Here is a 21,002-nt window from a genome sequence, read left to right as displayed (position 1 = left end):
TACTTCCCTCAAGACATTTTGAGGGCAGGTTTCACTTACAGCCCTGCAGTACTTGTTCATATGAAGTGACCATTAGCACAGGCTTTACAGCTGCTTTTGCAGGTAACGGCCAGAGGGCGGCATCCTTTCTACGATCCCCACTCTGGTAACTAGGGAAACAGACCTCCCGGCCAGCGGTGTTCCTCGCTGATAAATTAGAGTGGAATGTGCCCGGGTAAACCCACAGAAGCTGATATCTCCTTCCTTTTGTTTGTTTTTTAAATTTAATTTATAGTTTTTATTGGAGAAATATTCCATTGTGTACATGGACCACTTCTTCTTGGTTCCTTCCTCTGATGATGGACATTTTCATTGCTTCCAAGTGATGGCTATAGTAAATATTGCTGGAGTGCAGGATTGCCAGCCTGTGACTTTTTGATTCTCATTTTCTCAGGAGATAGGCCCAGCAGTGGGTGTGATTGATGGACTGGTAGCTCAATGTTTCCCTTTTCAAAGCACCTCCATTGTGTTTTCATTAGTGGCTCTTACCACATGGCCCTTAGAACCGAGGGTACGCATTTCTCCACAATCCCTTCAGCATTTATTGTTTGCACCGTTTTCGCTAATGGCCATTCTGACTGCTGTGAGCTGATAGGTTTTTCTAATTTGGGTTTGCATGTCTTTAAAAATTCCTAAAATTCAACATTTTCCCACGCCTTTTCCTTTCTGTGAAAAAAAAACAGAAAAAAGTATGAGTACCATATACGTCTTGAATTTGTCTTCTTGGAAGGTTGCCCTCTTTTGAATTTATTACTCGATTTTCGACCCCAGGCCTTTTTTGGAGGGCAGGTGTCATTTACAGAACTGCAACGTTGGTGAATATTTAGGGACCTTTAGCAATGGGTTTAAAGCTGCTGTTGTGGGAAACGGCCACAAGGAGGCAGCATTTCTCCGTTGTCAAATCTGGGTACTAGGGCAGCAGAGTCTTTCTGGAAGTCGTGTTCCTAGGTTGTAAATTAGAATGGAATGTGCTAGGAGAAACCCCCATTAGTGTATGTCTCATTACTTCTTTTTTTTTAAATTTTTTAATTGGGGTATAGATTAGAATATTATTTGTCCTAGGTTTACAATATCTGGTTCATTTGTACATTATATATGTCTATGCATGTACAGATCCTCTTCCCAGGTAAAATATTACAGAGTGTTCCGTAGACCTCCCTTGCTATAGGGTCGGTCTTTTTGATATACGTATATGATATGAATTTGTATCCATATAGTAACACTGATGTTAATTGATCCATTCCCCCCCACCTTTCCTTTTAGATGAGCATAGTTTGTTTTCTAAGTCTGTGAGTGTCTTTCTCTGTGGAAATAGGTTCATTTGTGTCAGTTATTAGATAACGCCTATAAGTGATATCATAGGATAGAGGTCTTTTGCTTTCCGACTTACCTCATGTCTTGTGATTATCTCCAGGCTCATCTGTGGTGCCTCAAAGAGCAGTGTTTCATTGTTTTCCATGGCTAAGATTCCATCGTGTACATGGACCACTACTTTTTATCCATTCACCTGTTGATGGACATTTTGGTAGCTTCACTGTCTTGGCTATTGTGAATAAGGCTGCAGTGCAGCTTTTGCAGCCTGTGTCTTCTCGATTCTGGTCTTCTCAGGTGACAGACCCAGTGGTTCACCTGCTGGATTGAATGGTCCCTCAATTTTTCCTTTTCAACGCAGCTCCTTTCTGTTCTCATTATTGGCTGTTACCCTTTCACATCTCACCAGCAAGTAGAGGGTACAGAGTTCTCTAAAACGCCTGCAGCCTTTATTGTTTGTAGACCTTTTGCTGATGGTCAGTCGACTGGGGAGAGTTGAAACCTTTTTGTAGATTAGATTGCATGAGTCTAATACTTCCTGAGGTTGAGCTTTTATCCATTTTCCTTTTCTTTAAAGAGAGTGAGTAAAACTTACCACCTCATACTATCTTCCTGAAAGATTTGCCTGTTTTGAATTTTTTTGTTCATTCCCCACCTCAGCACAATTTTGGAGGGCAGGTGTCCTTTACTGCCCCAAGTCCTTGTGAATGTTCAGTGACCATTAGCTGTGGGTTTAAAGCCGCTCTTGTGGGAAACGGCCGCAAGGCGGCAGCATTTCTCCTTTACCAAATCTGGTTACTAGGGCAACAGAGCCTTAATGGAAGTCGTGTTGTAGGTTGTAAATTAGAATGGAATGTGCCGGGAAAAAGCCCTTTATGGTTATGGCTCATTACTTCTTATGCGTATTTTTAACTCTTTTTTATTTTTTATCACAGCAAATTTGATTACAACGTTTTGTTTATTCTAGGTGTGCAAGATGTGGTTCTTTCACAAATATACATATATCTATTATTCGTCGGATCCTTTTTCCATGTAGATTATGAGAGAATATTGAGTAGTCCTCTCTTGGTATTCCGTAGGTATTTGGTGATTATATATTTCACATGTGTTTGTATATCTCTGTTAACCCCAATGTCGTAATGTATCTACTCCTCACACCTTTCCATTTGGTGAACCATAAGTTTAATGAACCTGTGATTGCCCTTCTCTGTGGAAATATCTTCATTGGTATCGAATTTTAGGTAACACCTATAAGTGATATGATAGGACCTGTGTCTTTCGCTTTCTCACTTACCACAAGTTGCGTGATTACTTCTAGACTCACCTATGGTGCTGCAAATGGCATTGTTTCATTCTTTCGCTAACTAATATTCCATCTCGACATGTAGCAGTTCTTCCTGGTCCACCCATCTGTTGGTGGACTTTTTGGTTACTTCCATATCTTGGCTATTGTAATACTGTGCAGTGCACATTTGTCTGCCTGTGTCTTTCCAATTCTGTCTTCCTAGGTTATAGGTCCAGGAATGGGCCGGCTGGATCATACGGGAGCTCAATGTTTACCTTTTAAAGGCCCCTCCATTCTGTTCTCATTAGTGGCTCTTTCCAGGTTATGTCCCTCTTAAAGTTCACGGTATGCATTTCTCCACAACACCTTCAGCATTTACTGTTTATAGATTTCTTGCTGATGGCGATTCTGACTGGTGTGAGCTGATACCAATTTGTGGTTGAATCTGCATGTGTGTCATATTCCGTTGAAATTGGCCTGTAAGGCATGTCCGTTTTATTTTTCAAACTGTGATTACAGCTTAGTTCTTCAAAGGGTTTGCTTCAAGTATGTGTCACATTTTAAAATGTTTTGGCCATTACTTCCCTCAAGACATTTTGAGGGCAGGTTTCACTTACAGCCCTGCAGTACTTGTTCATATGAAGTGACCATTAGCACAGGCTTTACAGCTGCTTTTGCAGGTAACGGCCAGAGGGCGGCATCCTTTCTACGATCCCCACTCTGGTAACTAGGGAAACAGACCTCCCGGCCAGCGGTGTTCCTCACTGATAAATTAGAGTGGAATGTGCCCGGGTAAACCCACAGAAGCTGATATCTCCTTCCTTTTGTTTGTTTTTTAAATTTAATTTATAGTTTTTATTGGAGAAATATTCCATTGTGTACATGGACCACTTCTTCTTGGTTCCTTCCTCTGATGATGGACATTTTCATTGCTTCCAAGTGATGGCTATAGTAAATATTGCTGGAGTGCAGGATTGCCAGCCTGTGACTTTTTGATTCTCATTTTCTCAGGAGATAGGCCCAGCAGTGGGTGTGATTGATGGACTGGTAGCTCAATGTTTCCCTTTTCAAAGCACCTCCATTGTGTTTTCATTAGTGGCTCTTACCACATGGCCCTTAGAACCGAGGGTACGCATTTCTCCACAATCCCTTCAGCATTTATTGTTTGCACCGTTTTCGCTAATGGCCATTCTGACTGCTGTGAGCTGATAGGTTTTTCTAATTTGGGTTTGCATGTCTTTAAAAATTCCTAAAATTCAACATTTTCCCACGCCTTTTCCTTTCTGTGAAAAAAAAACAGAAAAAAGTATGAGTACCATATACGTCTTGAATTTGTCTTCTTGGAAGGTTGCCCTCTTTTGAATTTATTACTCGATTTTCGACCCCAGGCCTTTTTTGGAGGGCAGGTGTCATTTACAGAACTGCAACGTTGGTGAATATTTAGGGACCTTTAGCAATGGGTTTAAAGCTGCTGTTAAGGGAAACGGCCACAAGGAGGCAGCATTTCTCCGTTGTCAAATCTGGGTACTAGGGCAGCAGAGTCTTTCTGGAAGTCGTGTTCCTAGGTTGTAAATTAGAATGGAATGTGCTAGGAGAAACCCCCATTAGTGTATGTCTCATTACTTCTTTTTTTTTAAATTTTTTAATTGGGGTATAGATTAGAATATTATTTGTCCTAGGTTTACAATATCTGGTTCATTTGTACATTATATATGTCTATGCATGTACAGATCCTCTTCCCAGGTAAAATATTACAGAGTGTTCCGTAGACCTCCCTTGCTATAGGGTCGGTCTTTTTGATATACGTATATGATATGAATTTGTATCCATATAGTAACACTGATGTTAATTGATCCATTCCCCCCACCTTTCCTTTTAGATGAGCATAGTTTGTTTTCTAAGTCTGTGAGTGTCTTTCTCTGTGGAAATAGGTTCATTTGTGTCAGTTATTAGATAACGCCTATAAGTGATATCATAGGATAGAGGTCTTTTGCTTTCCGACTTACCTCATGTCTTGTGATTATCTCCAGGCTCATCTGTGGTGCCTCAAAGAGCAGTGTTTCATTGTTTTCCATGGCTAAGATTCCATCGTGTACATGGACCACTACTTTTTATCCATTCACCTGTTGATGGACATTTTGGTAGCTTCACTGTCTTGGCTATTGTGAATAAGGCTGCAGTGCAGCTTTTGCAGCCTGTGTCTTCTCGATTCTGGTCTTCTCAGGTGACAGACCCAGTGGTTCACCTGCTGGATTGAATGGTCCCTCAATTTTTCCTTTTCAACGCAGCTCCTTTCTGTTCTCATTATTGGCTGTTACCCTTTCACATCTCACCAGCAAGTAGAGGGTACAGAGTTCTCTAAAACGCCTGCAGCCTTTATTGTTTGTAGACCTTTTGCTGATGGTCAGTCGACTGGGGAGAGTTGAAACCTTTTTGTAGATTAGATTGCATGAGTCTAATACTTCCTGAGGTTGAGCTTTTATCCATTTTCCTTTTCTTTAAAGAGAGTGAGTAAAACTTACCACCTCATACTATCTTCCTGAAAGATTTGCCTGTTTTGAATTTTTTTGTTCATTCCCCACCTCAGCACAATTTTGGAGGGCAGGTGTCCTTTACTGCCCCAAGTCCTTGTGAATGTTCAGTGACCATTAGCTGTGGGTTTAAAGCCGCTCTTGTGGGAAACGGCCGCAAGGCGGCAGCATTTCTCCTTTACCAAATCTGGTTACTAGGGCAACAGAGCCTTAATGGAAGTCGTGTTGTAGGTTGTAAATTAGAATGGAATGTGCCGGGAAAAAGCCCTTTATGGTTATGGCTCATTACTTCTTATGCGTATTTTTAACTCTTTTTTATTTTTTATCACAGCAAATTTGATTACGTTTTGTTTATTCTAGGTGTGCAAGATGTGGTTCTTTCACAAATATACATATATCTATTATTCGTCGGATCCTTTTTCCATGTAGATTATGAGAGAATATTGAGTAGTCCTCTCTTGGTATTCCGTAGGTATTTGGTGATTATATATTTCACATGTGTTTGTATATCTCTGTTAACCCCAATGTCGTAATGTATCTACTCCTCACACCTTTCCATTTGGTGAACCATAAGTTTAATGAACCTGTGATTGCCCTTCTCTGTGGAAATATCTTCATTGGTATCGAATTTTAGGTAACACCTATAAGTGATATGATAGGACCTGTGTCTTTCGCTTTCTCACTTACCACAAGTTGCGTGATTACTTCTAGACTCACCTATGGTGCTGCAAATGGCACTGTTTCATTCTTTCGCTAATTAATATTCCATCTCGACATGTAGCAGTTCTTCCTGGTCCACCCATCTGTTGGTGGACTTTTTGGTTACTTCCATATCTTGGCTATTGTAATACTGTGCAGTGCACATTTGTCTGCCTGTGTCTTTCCAATTCTGTCTTCCTAGGTTATAGGTCCAGGAATGGGCCGGCTGGATCATACGGGAGCTCAATGTTTACCTTTTAAAGGCCCCTCCATTCTGTTCTCATTAGTGGCTCTTTCCAGGTTATGTCCCTCTTAAAGTTCACGGTATGCATTTCTCCACAACACCTTCAGCATTTACTGTTTATAGATTTCTTGCTGATGGCGATTCTGACTGGTGTGAGCTGATACCAATTTGTGGTTGAATCTGCATGTGTGTCATATTCCGTTGAAATTGGCCTGTAAGGCATGTCCGTTTTATTTTTCAAACTGTGATTACAGCTTAGTTCTTCAAAGTGTTTGCTTCAAGTATGTGTCACATTTTAAAATGTTTTGGCCATTACTTCCCTCAAGACATTTTGAGGGCAGGTTTCACTTACAGCCCTGCAGTACTTGTTCATATGAAGTGACCATTAGCACAGGCTTTACAGCTGCTTTTGCAGGTAACGGCCAGAGGGCGGCATCCTTTCTACGATCCCCACTCTGGTAACTAGGGAAACAGACCTCCCGGCCAGCGGTGTTCCTCGCTGATAAATTAGAGTGGAATGTGCCCGGGTAAACCCACAGAAGCTGATATCTCCTTCCTTTTGTTTGTTTTTTAAATTTAATTTATAGTTTTTATTGGAGAAATATTCCATTGTGTACATGGACCACTTCTTCTTGGTTCCTTCCTCTGATGATGGACATTTTCATTGCTTCCAAGTGATGGCTATAGTAAATATTGCTGGAGTGCAGGATTGCCAGCCTGTGACTTTTTGATTCTCATTTTCTCAGGAGATAGGCCCAGCAGTAGGTGTGATTGATGGACTGGTAGCTCAATGTTTCCCTTTTCAAAGCACCTCCATTGTGTTTTCATTAGTGGCTCTTACCACATGGCCCTTAGAACCGAGGGTACGCATTTCTCCACAATCCCTTCAGCATTTATTGTTTGCACCGTTTTCGCTAATGGCCATTCTGACTGCTGTGAGCTGATAGGTTTTTCTAATTTGGGTTTGCATGTCTTTAAAAATTCCTAAAATTCAACATTTTCCCACGCCTTTTCCTTTCTGTGAAAAAAAACAGAAAAAAGTATGAGTACCATATACGTCTTGAATTTGTCTTCTTGGAAGGTTGCCCTCTTTTGAATTTATTACTCGATTTTCGACCCCAGGCCTTTTTTGGAGGGCAGGTGTCATTTACAGAACTGCAACGTTGGTGAATATTTAGGGACCTTTAGCAATGGGTTTAAAGCTGCTGTTAAGGGAAACGGCCACAAGGAGGCAGCATTTCTCCGTTGTCAAATCTGGGTACTAGGGCAGCAGAGTCTTTCTGGAAGTCGTGTTCCTAGGTTGTAAATTAGAATGGAATGTGCTAGGAGAAACCCCCATTAGTGTATGTCTCATTACTTCTTTGTTTTTAAATTTTTTAATTGGGGTATAGATTAGAATATTATTTGTCCTAGGTTTACAATATCTGGTTCATTTGTACATTATATATGTCTATGCATGTACAGATCCTCTTCCCAGGTAAAATATTACAGAGTGTTCCGTAGACCTCCCTTGCTATAGGGTCGGTCTTTTTGATATACGTATATGATATGAATTTGTATCCATATAGTAACACTGATGTTAATTGATCCATTCCCCCCACCTTTCCTTTTAGATGAGCATAGTTTGTTTTCTAAGTCTGTGAGTGTCTTTCTCTGTGGAAATAGGTTCATTTGTGTCAGTTATTAGATAACGCCTATAAGTGATATCATAGGATAGAGGTCTTTTGCTTTCCGACTTACCTCATGTCTTGTGATTATCTCCAGGCTCATCTGTGGTGCCTCAAAGAGCAGTGTTTCATTGTTTTCCATGGCTAAGATTCCATCGTGTACATGGACCACTACTTTTTATCCATTCACCTGTTGATGGACATTTTGGTAGCTTCACTGTCTTGGCTATTGTGAATGAGGCTGCAGTGCAGCTTTTGCAGCCTGTGTCTTCTCGATTCTGGTCTTCTCAGGTGACAGACCCAGTGGTTCACCTGCTGGATTGAATGGTACCTCAATTTTTCCTTTTCAACGCAGCTCCTTTCTGTTCTCATTATTGGCTGTTACCCTTTCACATCTCACCAGCAAGTAGAGGGTACAGAGTTCTCTAAAACGCCTGCAGCCTTTATTGTTTGTAGACCTTTTGCTGATGGTCAGTCGACTGGGGAGAGTTGAAACCTTTTTGTAGATTAGATTGCATGAGTCTAATACTTCCTGAGGTTGAGCTTTTATCCATTTTCCTTTTCTTTAAAGAGAGTGAGTAAAACTTACCACCTCATACTATCTTCCTGAAAGATTTGCCTGTTTTGAATTTTTTTGTTCATTCCCCACCTCAGCACAATTTTGGAGGGCAGGTGTCCTTTACTGCCCCAAGTCCTTGTGAATGTTCAGTGACCATTAGCTGTGGGTTTAAAGCCGCTCTTGTGGGAAACGGCCGCAAGGCGGCAGCATTTCTCCTTTACCAAATCTGGTTACTAGGGCAACAGAGCCTTAATGGAAGTCGTGTTGTAGGTTGTAAATTAGAATGGAATGTGCCGGGAAAAAGCCCTTTATGGTTATGGCTCATTACTTCTTATGCGTATTTTTAACTCTTTTTTATTTTTTATCACAGCAAATTTGATTACAACGTTTTGTTTATTCTAGGTGTGCAAGATGTGGTTCTTTCACAAATATACATATATCTATTATTCGTCGGATCCTTTTTCCATGTAGATTATGAGAGAATATTGAGTAGTCCTCTCTTGGTATTCCGTAGGTATTTGGTGATTATATATTTCACATGTGTTTGTATATCTCTGTTAACCCCAATGTCGTAATGTATCTACTCCTCACACCTTTCCATTTGGTGAACCATAAGTTTAATGAACCTGTGATTGCCCTTCTCTGTGGAAATATCTTCATTGGTATCGAATTTTAGGTAACACCTATAAGTGATATGATAGGACCTGTGTCTTTCGCTTTCTCACTTACCACAAGTTGCGTGATTACTTCTAGACTCACCTATGGTGCTGCAAATGGCACTGTTTCATTCTTTCGCTAACTAATATTCCATCTCGACATGTAGCAGTTCTTCCTGGTCCACCCATCTGTTGGTGGACTTTTTGGTTACTTCCATATCTTGGCTATTGTAATACTGTGCAGTGCACATTTGTCTGCCTGTGTCTTTCCAATTCTGTCTTCCTAGGTTATAGGTCCAGGAATGGGCCGGCTGGATCATACGGGAGCTCAATGTTTACCTTTTAAAGGCCCCTCCATTCTGTTCTCATTAGTGGCTCTTTCCAGGTTATGTCCCTCTTAAAGTTCACGGTATGCATTTCTCCACAACACCTTCAGCATTTACTGTTTATAGATTTCTTGCTGATGGCGATTCTGACTGGTGTGAGCTGATACCAATTTGTGGTTGAATCTGCATGTGTGTCATATTCCGTTGAAATTGGCCTGTAAGGCATGTCCGTTTTATTTTTCAAACTGTGATTACAGCTTAGTTCTTCAAAGTGTTTGCTTCAAGTATGTGTCACATTTTAAAATGTTTTGGCCATTACTTCCCTCAAGACATTTTGAGGGCAGGTTTCACTTACAGCCCTGCAGTACTTGTTCATATGAAGTGACCATTAGCACAGGCTTTACAGCTGCTTTTGCAGGTAACGGCCAGAGGGCGGCATCCTTTCTACGATCCCCACTCTGGTAACTAGGGAAACAGACCTCCCGGCCAGCGGTGTTCCTCGCTGATAAATTAGAGTGGAATGTGCCCGGGTAAACCCACAGAAGCTGATATCTCCTTCCTTTTGTTTGTTTTTTTAAATTTAATTTATAGTTTTTATTGGAGAAATATTCCATTGTGTACATGGACCACTTCTTCTTGGTTCCTTCCTCTGATGATGGACATTTTCATTGCTTCCAAGTGATGGCTATAGTAAATATTGCTGGAGTGCAGGATTGCCAGCCTGTGACTTTTTGATTCTCGTTTTCTCAGGAGATAGGCCCAGCAGTAGGTGTGATTGATGGACTGGTAGCTCAATGTTTCCCTTTTCAAAGCACCTCCATTGTGTTTTCATTAGTGGCTCTTACCACATGGCCCTTAGAACCGAGGGTACGCATTTCTCCACAATCCCTTCAGCATTTATTGTTTGCACCGTTTTCGCTAATGGCCATTCTGACTGCTGTGAGCTGATAGGTTTTTCTAATTTGGGTTTGCATGTCTTTAAAAATTCCTAAAATTCAACATTTTCCCACGCCTTTTCCTTTCTGTGAAAAAAAACAGAAAAAAGTATGAGTACCATATACGTCTTGAATTTGTCTTCTTGGAAGGTTGCCCTCTTTTGAATTTATTACTCGATTTTCGACCCCAGGCCTTTTTTGGAGGGCAGGTGTCATTTACAGAACTGCAACGTTGGTGAATATTTAGGGACCTTTAGCAATGGGTTTAAAGCTGCTGTTAAGGGAAACGGCCACAAGGAGGCAGCATTTCTCCGTTGTCAAATCTGGGTACTAGGGCAGCAGAGTCTTTCTGGAAGTCGTGTTCCTAGGTTGTAAATTAGAATGGAATGTGCTAGGAGAAACCCCCATTAGTGTATGTCTCATTACTTCTTTTTTTTTAAATTTTTTAATTGGGGTATAGATTAGAATATTATTTGTCCTAGGTTTACAATATCTGGTTCATTTGTACATTATATATGTCTATGCATGTACAGATCCTCTTCCCAGGTAAAATATTACAGAGTGTTCCGTAGACCTCCCTTGCTATAGGGTCGGTCTTTTTGATATACGTATATGATATGAATTTGTATCCATATAGTAACACTGATGTTAATTGATCCATTCCCCCCACCTTTCCTTTTAGATGAGCATAGTTTGTTTTCTAAGTCTGTGAGTGTCTTTCTCTGTGGAAATAGGTTCATTTGTGTCAGTTATTAGATAACGCCTATAAGTGATATCATAGGATAGAGGTCTTTTGCTTTCCGACTTACCTCATGTCTTGTGATTATCTCCAGGCTCATCTGTGGTGCCTCAAAGAGCAGTGTTTCATTGTTTTCCATGGCTAAGATTCCATCGTGTACATGGACCACTACTTTTTATCCATTCACCTGTTGATGGACATTTTGGTAGCTTCACTGTCTTGGCTATTGTGAATGAGGCTGCAGTGCAGCTTTTGCAGCCTGTGTCTTCTCGATTCTGGTCTTCTCAGGTGACAGACCCAGTGGTTCACCTGCTGGATTGAATGGTACCTCAATTTTTCCTTTTCAACGCAGCTCCTTTCTGTTCTCATTATTGGCTGTTACCCTTTCACATCTCACCAGCAAGTAGAGGGTACAGAGTTCTCTAAAACGCCTGCAGCCTTTATTGTTTGTAGACCTTTTGCTGATGGTCAGTCGACTGGGGAGAGTTGAAACCTTTTTGTAGATTAGATTGCATGAGTCTAATACTTCCTGAGGTTGAGCTTTTATCCATTTTCCTTTTCTTTAAAGAGAGTGAGTAAAACTTACCACCTCATACTATCTTCCTGAAAGATTTGCCTGTTTTGAATTTTTTTGTTCATTCCCCACCTCAGCACAATTTTGGAGGGCAGGTGTCCTTTACTGCCCCAAGTCCTTGTGAATGTTCAGTGACCATTAGCTGTGGGTTTAAAGCCGCTCTTGTGGGAAACGGCCGCAAGGCGGCAGCATTTCTCCTTTACCAAATCTGGTTACTAGGGCAACAGAGCCTTAATGGAAGTCGTGTTGTAGGTTGTAAATTAGAATGGAATGTGCCGGGAAAAAGCCCTTTATGGTTATGGCTCATTACTTCTTATGCGTATTTTTAACTCTTTTTTATTTTTTATCACAGCAAATTTGATTACAACGTTTTGTTTATTCTAGGTGTGCAAGATGTGGTTCTTTCACAAATATACATATATCTATTATTCGTCGGATCCTTTTTCCATGTAGATTATGAGAGAATATTGAGTAGTCCTCTCTTGGTATTCCGTAGGTATTTGGTGATTATATATTTCACATGTGTTTGTATATCTCTGTTAACCCCAATGTCGTAATGTATCTACTCCTCACACCTTTCCATTTGGTGAACCATAAGTTTAATGAACCTGTGATTGCCCTTCTCTGTGGAAATATCTTCATTGGTATCGAATTTTAGGTAACACCTATAAGTGATATGATAGGACCTGTGTCTTTCGCTTTCTCACTTACCACAAGTTGCGTGATTACTTCTAGACTCACCTATGGTGCTGCAAATGGCACTGTTTCATTCTTTCGCTAACTAATATTCCATCTCGACATGTAGCAGTTCTTCCTGGTCCACCCATCTGTTGGTGGACTTTTTGGTTACTTCCATATCTTGGCTATTGTAATACTGTGCAGTGCACATTTGTCTGCCTGTGTCTTTCCAATTCTGTCTTCCTAGGTTATAGGTCCAGGAATGGGCCGGCTGGATCATACGGGAGCTCAATGTTTACCTTTTAAAGGCCCCTCCATTCTGTTCTCATTAGTGGCTCTTTCCAGGTTATGTCCCTCTTAAAGTTCACGGTATGCATTTCTCCACAACACCTTCAGCATTTACTGTTTATAGATTTCTTGCTGATGGCGATTCTGACTGGTGTGAGCTGATACCAATTTGTGGTTGAATCTGCATGTGTGTCATATTCCGTTGAAATTGGCCTGTAAGGCATGTCCGTTTTATTTTTCAAACTGTGATTACAGCTTAGTTCTTCAAAGTGTTTGCTTCAAGTATGTGTCACATTTTAAAATGTTTTGGCCATTACTTCCCTCAAGACATTTTGAGGGCAGGTTTCACTTACAGCCCTGCAGTACTTGTTCATATGAAGTGACCATTAGCACAGGCTTTACAGCTGCTTTTGCAGGTAACGGCCAGAGGGCGGCATCCTTTCTACGATCCCCACTCTGGTAACTAGGGAAACAGACCTCCCGGCCAGCGGTGTTCCTCGCTGATAAATTAGAGTGGAATGTGCCCGGGTAAACCCACAGAAGCTGATATCTCCTTCCTTTTGTTTGTTTTTTTAAATTTAATTTATAGTTTTTATTGGAGAAATATTCCATTGTGTACATGGACCACTTCTTCTTGGTTCCTTCCTCTGATGATGGACATTTTCATTGCTTCCAAGTGATGGCTATAGTAAATATTGCTGGAGTGCAGGATTGCCAGCCTGTGACTTTTTGATTCTCGTTTTCTCAGGAGATAGGCCCAGCAGTAGGTGTGATTGATGGACTGGTAGCTCAATGTTTCCCTTTTCAAAGCACCTCCATTGTGTTTTCATTAGTGGCTCTTACCACATGGCCCTTAGAACCGAGGGTACGCATTTCTCCACAATCCCTTCAGCATTTATTGTTTGCACCGTTTTCGCTAATGGCCATTCTGACTGCTGTGAGCTGATAGGTTTTTCTAATTTGGGTTTGCATGTCTTTAAAAATTCCTAAAATTCAACATTTTCCCACGCCTTTTCCTTTCTGTGAAAAAAAACAGAAAAAAGTATGAGTACCATATACGTCTTGAATTTGTCTTCTTGGAAGGTTGCCCTCTTTTGAATTTATTACTCGATTTTCGACCCCAGGCCTTTTTTGGAGGGCAGGTGTCATTTACAGAACTGCAACGTTGGTGAATATTTAGGGACCTTTAGCAATGGGTTTAAAGCTGCTGTTAAGGGAAACGGCCACAAGGAGGCAGCATTTCTCCGTTGTCAAATCTGGGTACTAGGGCAGCAGAGTCTTTCTGGAAGTCGTGTTCCTAGGTTGTAAATTAGAATGGAATGTGCTAGGAGAAACCCCCATTAGTGTATGTCTCATTACTTCTTTTTTTTTAAATTTTTTAATTGGGGTATAGATTAGAATATTATTTGTCCTAGGTTTACAATATCTGGTTCATTTGTACATTATATATGTCTATGCATGTACAGATCCTCTTCCCAGGTAAAATATTACAGAGTGTTCCGTAGACCTCCCTTGCTATAGGGTCGGTCTTTTTGATATACGTATATGATATGAATTTGTATCCATATAGTAACACTGATGTTAATTGATCCATTCCCCCCACCTTTCCTTTTAGATGAGCATAGTTTCTTTTCTAAGTCTGTGAGTGTCTTTCTCTGTGGAAATAGGTTCATTTGTGTCAGTTATTAGATAACGCCTATAAGTGATATCATAGGATAGAGGTCTTTTGCTTTCCGACTTACCTCATGTCTTGTGATTATCTCCAGGCTCATCTGTGGTGCCTCAAAGAGCAGTGTTTCATTGTTTTCCATGGCTAAGATTCCATCGTGTACATGGACCACTACTTTTTATCCATTCACCTGTTGATGGACATTTTGGTAGCTTCACTGTCTTGGCTATTGTGAATGAGGCTGCAGTGCAGCTTTTGCAGCCTGTGTCTTCTCGATTCTGGTCTTCTCAGGTGACAGACCCAGTGGTTCACCTGCTGGATTGAATGGTACCTCAATTTTTCCTTTTCAACGCAGCTCCTTTCTGTTCTCATTATTGGCTGTTACCCTTTCACATCTCACCAGCAAGTAGAGGGTACAGAGTTCTCTAAAACGCCTGCAGCCTTTATTGTTTGTAGACCTTTTGCTGATGGTCAGTCGACTGGGGAGAGTTGAAACCTTTTTGTAGATTAGATTGCATGAGTCTAATACTTCCTGAGGTTGAGCTTTTATCCATTTTCCTTTTCTTTAAAGAGAGTGAGTAAAACTTACCACCTCATACTATCTTCCTGAAAGATTTGCCTGTTTTGAATTTTTTTGTTCATTCCCCACCTCAGCACAATTTTGGAGGGCAGGTGTCCTTTACTGCCCCAAGTCCTTGTGAATGTTCAGTGACCATTAGCTGTGGGTTTAAAGCCGCTCTTGTGGGAAACGGCCGCAAGGCGGCAGCATTTCTCCTTTACCAAATCTGGTTACTAGGGCAACAGAGCCTTAATGGAAGTCGTGTTGTAGGTTGTAAATTAGAATGGAATGTGCCGGGAAAAAGCCCTTTATGGTTATGGCTCATTACTTCTTATGCGTATTTTTAACTCTTTTTTATTTTTTATCACAGCAAATTTGATTACAACGTTTTGTTTATTCTAGGTGTGCAAGATGTGGTTCTTTCACAAATATACATATATCTATTATTCGTCGGATCCTTTTTCCATGTAGATTATGAGAGAATATTGAGTAGTCCTCTCTTGGTATTCCGTAGGTATTTGGTGATTATATATTTCACATGTGTTTGTATATCTCTGTTAACCCCAATGTCGGAATGTATCTACTCCTCACACCTTTCCATTTGGTGAACCATAAGTTTAATGAACCTGTGATTGCCCTTCTCTGTGGAAATATCTTCATTGGTATCGAATTTTAGGTAACACCTATAAGTGATATGATAGGACCTGTGTCTTTCGCTTTCTCACTTACCACAAGTTGCGTGATTACTTCTAGACTCACCTATGGTGCTGCAAATGGCATTGTTTCATTCTTTCGCTAACTAATATTCCATCTCGACATGTAGCAGTTCTTCCTGGTCCACCCATCTGTTGGTGGACTTTTTGGTTACTTCCATATCTTGGCTATTGTAATACTGTGCAGTGCACATTTGTCTGCCTGTGTCTTTCCAATTCTGTCTTCCTAGGTTATAGGTCCAGGAATGGGCCGGCTGGATCATACGGGAGCTCAATGTTTACCTTTTAAAGGCCCCTCCATTCTGTTCTCATTAGTGGCTCTTTCCAGGTTATGTCCCTCTTAAAGTTCACGGTATGCATTTCTCCACAACACCTTCAGCATTTACTGTTTATAGATTTCTTGCTGATGGCGATTCTGACTGGTGTGAGCTGATACCAATTTGTGGTTGAATCTGCATGTGTGTCATATTCCGTTGAAATTGGCCTGTAAGGCATGTCCGTTTTATTTTTCAAACTGTGATTACAGCTTAGTTCTTCAAAGTGTTTGCTTCAAGTATGTGTCACATTTTAAAATGTTTTGGCCATTACTTCCCTCAAGACATTTTGAGGGCAGGTTTCACTTACAGCCCTGCAGTACTTGTTCATATGAAGTGACCATTAGCACAGGCTTTACAGCTGCTTTTGCAGGTAACGGCCAGAGGGCGGCATCCTTTCTACGATCCCCACTCTGGTAACTAGGGAAACAGACCTCCCGGCCAGCGGTGTTCCTCGCTGATAAATTAGAGTGGAATGTGCCCGGGTAAACCCACAGAAGCTGATATCTCCTTCCTTTTGTTTGTTTTTTAAATTTAATTTATAGTTTTTATTGGAGAAATATTCCATTGTGTACATGGACCACTTCTTCTTGGTTCCTTCCTCTGATGATGGACATTTTCATTGCTTCCAAGTGATGGCTATAGTAAATATTGCTGGAGTGCAGGATTGCCAGCCTGTGACTTTTTGATTCTCATTTTCTCAGGAGATAGGCCCAGCAGTGGGTGTGATTGATGGACTGGTAGCTCAATGTTTCCCTTTTCAAAGCACCTCCATTGTGTTTTCATTAGTGGCTCTTACCACATGGCCCTTAGAACCGAGGGTACGCATTTCTCCACAATCCCTTCAGCATTTATTGTTTGCACCGTTTTCGCTAATGGCCATTCTGACTGCTGTGAGCTGATAGGTTTTTCTAATTTGGGATTGCATGTCTTTAAAAATTCCTAAAATTCAACATTTTCCCACGCCTTTTCTTTTCTGTGAAAAAAAACAGAAAAAAGTATGAGTACCATATACGTCTTGAATTTGTCTTCTTGGAAGGTTGCCCTCTTTTGAATTTATTACTCGATTTTCGACCCCAGGCCTTTTTTGGAGGGCAGGTGTCATTTACAGAACTGCAACGTTGGTGAATATTTAGGGACCTTTAGCAATGGGTTTAAAGCTGCTGTTGTGGGAAACGGCCACAAGGAGGCAGCATTTCTCCGTTGTCAAATCTGGGTACTAGGGCAGCAGAGTCTTTCTGGAAGTCGTGTTCCTAGGTTGTAAATTAGAATGGAATGTGCTAGGAGAAACCCCCATTAGTGTATGTCTCATTACTTCTTTTTTTTTAAATTTTTTAATTGGGGTATAGATTAGAATATTATTTGTCCTAGGTTTACAATATCTGGTTCATTTGTACATTATATATGTCTATGCATGTACAGATCCTCTTCCCAGGTAAAATATTACAGAGTGTTCCGTAGACCTCCCTTGCTATAGGGTCGGTCTTTTTGATATACGTATATGATATGAATTTGTATCCATATAGTAACACTGATGTTAATTGATCCATTCCCCCCCACCTTTCCTTTTAGATGAGCATAGTTTGTTTTCTAAGTCTGTGAGTGTCTTTCTCTGTGGAAATAGGTTCATTTGTGTCAGTTATTAGATAACGCCTATAAGTGATATCATAGGATAGAGGTCTTTTGCTTTCCGACTTACCTCATGTCTTGTGATTATCTCCAGGCTCATCTGTGGTGCCTCAAAGAGCAGTGTTTCATTGTTTTCCATGGCTAAGATTCCATCGTGTACATGGACCACTACTTTTTATCCATTCACCTGTTGATGGACATTTTGGTAGCTTCACTGTCTTGGCTATTGTGAATAAGGCTGCAGTGCAGCTTTTGCAGCCTGTGTCTTCTCGATTCTGGTCTTCTCAGGTGACAGACCCAGTGGTTCACCTGCTGGATTGAATGGTACCTCAATTTTTCCTTTTCAACGCAGCTCCTTTCTGTTCTCATTATTGGCTGTTACCCTTTCACATCTCACCAGCAAGTAGAGGGTACAGAGTTCTCTAAAACGCCTGCAGCCTTTATTGTTTGTAGACCTTTTGCTGATGGTCAGTCGACTGGGGAGAGTTGAAACCTTTTTGTAGATTAGATTGCATGAGTCTAATACTTCCTGAGGTTGAGCTTTTATCCATTTTCCTTTTCTTTAAAGAGAGTGAGTAAAACTTACCACCTCATACTATCTTCCTGAAAGATTTGCCTGTTTTGAATTTTTTTGTTCATTCCCCACCTCAGCACAATTTTGGAGGGCAGGTGTCCTTTACTGCCCCAAGTCCTTGTGAATGTTCAGTGACCATTAGCTGTGGGTTTAAAGCCGCTCTTGTGGGAAACGGCCGCAAGGCGGCAGCATTTCTCCTTTACCAAATCTGGTTACTAGGGCAACAGAGCCTTAATGGAAGTCGTGTTGTAGGTTGTAAATTAGAATGGAATGTGCCGGGAAAAAGCCCTTTATGGTTATGGCTCATTACTTCTTATGCGTATTTTTAACTCTTTTTTATTTTTTATCACAGCAAATTTGATTACAACGTTTTGTTTATTCTAGGTGTGCAAGATGTGGTTCTTTCACAAATATACATATATCTATTATTCGTCGGATCCTTTTTCCATGTAGATTATGAGAGAATATTGAGTAGTCCTCTCTTGGTATTCCGTAGGTATTTGGTGATTATATATTTCACATGTGTTTGTATATCTCTGTTAACCCCAATGTCGTAATGTATCTACTCCTCACACCTTTCCATTTGGTGAACCATAAGTTTAATGAACCTGTGATTGCCCTTCTCTGTGGAAATATCTTCATTGGTATCGAATTTTAGGTAACACCTATAAGTGATATGATAGGACCTGTGTCTTTCTCTTTCTCACTTACCACAAGTTGCGTGATTACTTCTAGACTCACCTATGGTGCTGCAAATGGCATTGTTTCATTCTTTCGCTAACTAATATTCCATCTCGACATGTAGCAGTTCTTCCTGGTCCACCCATCTGTTGGTGGACTTTTTGGTTACTTCCATATCTTGGCTATTGTAATACTGTGCAGTGCACATTTGTCTGCCTGTGTCTTTCCAATTCTGTCTTCCTAGGTTATAGGTCCAGGAATGGGCCGGCTGGATCATACGGGAGCTCAATGTTTACCTTTTAAAGGCCCCTCCATTCTGTTCTCATTAGTGGCTCTTTCCAGGTTATGTCCCTCTTAAAGTTCACGGTATGCATTTCTCCACAACACCTTCAGCATTTACTGTTTATAGATTTCTTGCTGATGGCGATTCTGACTGGTGTGAGCTGATACCAATTTGTGGTTGAATCTGCATGTGTGTCATATTCCGTTGAAATTGGCCTGTAAGGCATGTCCGTTTTATTTTTCAAACTGTGATTACAGCTTAGTTCTTCAAAGTGTTTGCTTCAAGTATGTGTCACATTTTAAAATGTTTTGGCCATTACTTCCCTCAAGACATTTTGAGGGCAGGTTTCACTTACAGCCCTGCAGTACTTGTTCATATGAAGTGACCATTAGCACAGGCTTTACAGCTGCTTTTGCAGGTAACGGCCAGAGGGCGGCATCCTTTCTACGATCCCCACTCTGGTAACTAGGGAAACAGACCTCCCGGCCAGCGGTGTTCCTCGCTGATAAATTAGAGTGGAATGTGCCCGGGTAAACCCACAGAAGCTGATATCTCCTTCCTTTTGTTTGTTTTTTAAATTTAATTTATAGTTTTTATTGGAGAAATATTCCATTGTGTACATGGACCACTTCTTCTTGGTTCCTTCCTCTGATGATGGACATTTTCATTGCTTCCAAGTGATGGCTATAGTAAATATTGCTGGAGTGCAGGATTGCCAGCCTGTGACTTTTTGATTCTCATTTTCTCAGGAGATAGGCCCAGCAGTGGGTGTGATTGATGGACTGGTAGCTCAATGTTTCCCTTTTCAAAGCACCTCCATTGTGTTTTCATTAGTGGCTCTTACCACATGGCCCTTAGAACCGAGGGTACGCATTTCTCCACAATCCCTTCAGCATTTATTGTTTGCACCGTTTTCGCTAATGGCCATTCTGACTGCTGTGAGCTGATAGGTTTTTCTAATTTGGGATTGCATGTCTTTAAAAATTCCTAAAATTCAACATTTTCCCACGCCTTTTCCTTTCTGTGAAAAAAAAACAGAAAAAAGTATGAGTACCATATACGTCTTGAATTTGTCTTCTTGGAAGGTTGCCCTCTTTTGAATTTATTACTCGATTTTCGACCCCAGGCCTTTTTTGGAGGGCAGGTGTCATTTACAGAACTGCAACGTTGGTGAATATTTAGGGACCTTTAGCAATGGGTTTAAAGCTGCTGTTAAGGGAAACGGCCACAAGGAGGCAGCATTTCTCCGTTGTCAAATCTGGGTACTAGGGCAGCAGAGTCTTTCTGGAAGTCGTGTTCCTAGGTTGTAAATTAGAATGGAATGTGCTAGGAGAAACCCCCATTAGTGTATGTCTCATTACTTCTTTTTTTTTAAATTTTTTAATTGGGGTATAGATTAGAATATTATTTGTCCTAGGTTTACAATATCTGGTTCATTTGTACATTATATATGTCTATGCATGTACAGATCCTCTTCCCAGGTAAAATATTACAGAGTGTTCCGTAGACCTCCCTTGCTATAGGGTCGGTCTTTTTGATATACGTATATGATATGAATTTGTATCCATATAGTAACACTGATGTTAATTGATCCATTCCCCCCCACCTTTCCTTTTAGATGAGCATAGTTTGTTTTCTAAGTCTGTGAGTGTCTTTCTCTGTGGAAATAGGTTCATTTGTGTCAGTTATTAGATAACGCCTATAAGTGATATCATAGGATAGAGGTCTTTTGCTTTCCGACTTACCTCATGTCTTGTGATTATCTCCAGGCTCATCTGTGGTGCCTCAAAGAGCAGTGTTTCATTGTTTTCCATGGCTAAGATTCCATCGTGTACATGGACCACTACTTTTTATCCATTCACCTGTTGATGGACATTTTGGTAGCTTCACTGTCTTGGCTATTGTGAATAAGGCTGCAGTGCAGCTTTTGCAGCCTGTGTCTTCTCGATTCTGGTCTTCTCAGGTGACAGACCCAGTGGTTCACCTGCTGGATTGAATGGTACCTCAATTTTTCCTTTTCAACGCAGCTCCTTTCTGTTCTCATTATTG

This window comes from Eubalaena glacialis, chromosome 5 (genome assembly GCF_028564815.1).
Source record: "Eubalaena glacialis isolate mEubGla1 chromosome 5, mEubGla1.1.hap2.+ XY, whole genome shotgun sequence".
Lineage (NCBI taxonomy): Eukaryota > Metazoa > Chordata > Mammalia > Artiodactyla > Balaenidae > Eubalaena > Eubalaena glacialis.
Note: the sequence above shows the minus strand (reverse complement) of the source record.